Source organism: Montipora capricornis, chromosome 14 (genome assembly GCF_036669925.1).
Source record: "Montipora capricornis isolate CH-2021 chromosome 14, ASM3666992v2, whole genome shotgun sequence".
Taxonomy (NCBI): Eukaryota; Metazoa; Cnidaria; class Anthozoa; order Scleractinia; family Acroporidae; genus Montipora; species Montipora capricornis.
The window spans coordinates 1,695,001-1,697,500 of record NC_090896.1 but is presented as its reverse complement, the minus strand read 5'-3'; the positions used below and the strand labels follow the sequence as shown (position 1 = coordinate 1,697,500).

General features: G+C 38.2%; 1 protein-coding gene across 1 annotated transcript in view; it reads left to right on the top strand.

Moving 5' to 3' along the window:
* Nucleotides 1–2,500, top strand: part of LOC138033431 (glutamate receptor 2-like) — a 54,791-nt gene that overhangs the window by 282 nt on the left and 52,009 nt on the right. The window contains exon 1 of the mRNA XM_068881173.1: nucleotides 1–69. This exon is cut by the window's left edge and continues 282 nt beyond it. The gene's annotated coding sequence lies outside the window, so the exon portion shown is untranslated. The remainder of the gene's footprint in view (nucleotides 70–2,500) is intronic.

Below are 2,500 nucleotides of genomic sequence, written 5' to 3'. Positions count from 1 at the left end.
TTTTCTCTCAGGGGTGCAACGTCGCGATATAGAAGGGCGGTGAGGTTCAATATTCGACTGCTGTTTTAAGTAAGTATCTGTTTATTACCACATTTAACCTTTGCGCAAGTTCCTGCTGCCACGTAAAACAAGGAACAAATTGTACCGGTTAGCTTCCTCAGTGCAATCGCATGTCTTAGACCAAGATTAAGCATTCCAGTCGAATCTCCAAACTGTCATGTCTTGGTTATCAAATAGAAATGTTCAATTAGAGATTTTCGATTGAAGTTTCCAGAGCTATAGCGTTTTGCGATTGCAAAATATTAATTCCAAAGAGGACTTGTGTGCAAATTCTCCTAAGTTAACTTGGCTCCCTTACCGACCATTACCAGCTGCTTTTCCTCGGAAAATGAGCCCACAGAGTCTGGGCTCGAGAGAACGGCAGAAATAAAGCCTTTGATTTAACCATGCACATACTAAAAAGATATGAAGGCTTTAGACAAGTTCATGACATTCATAAATACTTTGATGAAATAATGCACCTATCTATGTTATGCCCGAGGGGATGGGGGGTGGGGGGGGGGACCACGAGATTGTGGGAACTTTGAACGTCCTTGCGCGCCCCACGTGGGGAATTTTAGGAAACTTTGAACATAAATGTTGGCCCCGGGATCGGGAAGTTTGAACAATGCTAAAAAATGATGGCCCCAGGGTCGGGGAGTTTGAATAATGTTAAAATGACGAAAACAACCAGGGGTTTGAATGCGGGGAGCTTGGATAGGAATGTTCTGCCATCTTGAAAGTACCCAGAATTCCCAGAAGTTCGAACACGCTTCCACTCCTTCCCGTTGCAATAAAATGGTCAAAAGTGGGGAGGAAAGAACGGTAAGATAAATCTATTTAAAATCATGGCGTAAACAAACCATTGGTTCTTTTTATTGATGTACTTGTAAACAAATACTTCGTTCCCGTCTGTCTCACAGAATTTTTTTTCATGTAATTGCATATTCATGCTATTCTTGTCTTTCTGTGATGCTTGGTTAATCAAGCGCAGCAGTTTATATATTAAACCTCTTTACAGTTGTGTGCTTAGTTACCTGGCCTTTAAATGAAAGTGAGGCTGGTGTTGACCTTGTTATGCTACAGACCTCCCTTCTTTTCATATGTTAATGATGTTGTTTTCATGCTAATTAGTAAGAATTTACATAAGAAAGCCAATGAGGTTTCTATCAAAACAAGGTCAACTCCAGCCTCACTTTCATCCACAGGCCAGGTAACTAAGCACACAACTGTAAAATGGACTATTGTTTTTGCTTTTTATATAAACAACAGGTCCTTTTGGAGTTTGAACAGAATGAAAAAGTATTGGTGGTTCGTGGTGATTACAGTTCTCTTCAGTATCTTTTGAAACAGGCTTTTGAAATCGATGGTGAAATAGTAATCTAAAAATATGAGGCTGATTGGGATGATTTTGTGGATGTCAAGCACATATTCTTTACTTCAGATGGCTTGAAATTCTCGGTCTGGTGGGTAACTTTGAACTCAAAACCTTTCCCCAAGGTGGGGAACTTTTAATTATAATGTTATCCCAAGAGTAAGGCACTTTGCCTCCAAATTTTGTTTCGGATCAAAGTCCCCACCCTATCCAGTGTTCCCCCCCCCCCCCTCGAGCATAACATTGATGAGTGCATAAGTGTTCGTGTATAGTTTGCTCTATATGCCCCACTTGTCACCATTGTATCGGTTTTCTGACGGTTTTGTATGCAGGTTTCGGTTTTGGATGATTTTTACTTTGGTTTTGCTGTTTCTAATATACCCCAATGTCCCCCTCCTGAGACTTGGCTTGATGATTGTCATCATTTTTCCGATATTGCGGGTTACAATTTTTTGCATAAACCAAGAGTCACACGCATTGGTGGAGGTGTTGGCCTTTACATTGGTGACCATTTAAATTACAAAGAACGTCCTGATCTAATTTGTTGAAATTAATAGAACAAAAGAAAAAAAGGTAATTGTCGGCTTAATTTTTTGACCACCTGACTCAAACTTAAATAAATTTCTGTCTGATTTGTACCTAGTACTGGGGAAAATTACCAAAGAAAATAAGCTTGTTTTTTTGTATTTCAGTCAATGAGTGATTGGAATTTAAATCTAATGAATCACCATTGTCATATTTAGCGACAAGCAATTTTTTTTATTTGAATTTTGTTGTTTGTTAGGATGTTTTTCCTACTCCCACTATAATTACGGTGAAAAAAGCTTCATTGATAGATAACATTTTCATGAACGATCCACTTTGTCCTTCAATAAGCGAATTAACAAATTGAGAAGCTAAAATCAAATGTTAAGGCCACTTGGAAAGTTCTCAATGAATTCGTAAATTGAAATAAACGTAAGCATGGTTTACCATCTGTATTTTGGGAAGATTCTCATGAAGTTTCTGATCTAAAAGAAATAGCTTTTTTTTTTGTAAATATTTTACTAACATTGGCCCTAATTTAGGATAAAATTCCTGCATCAG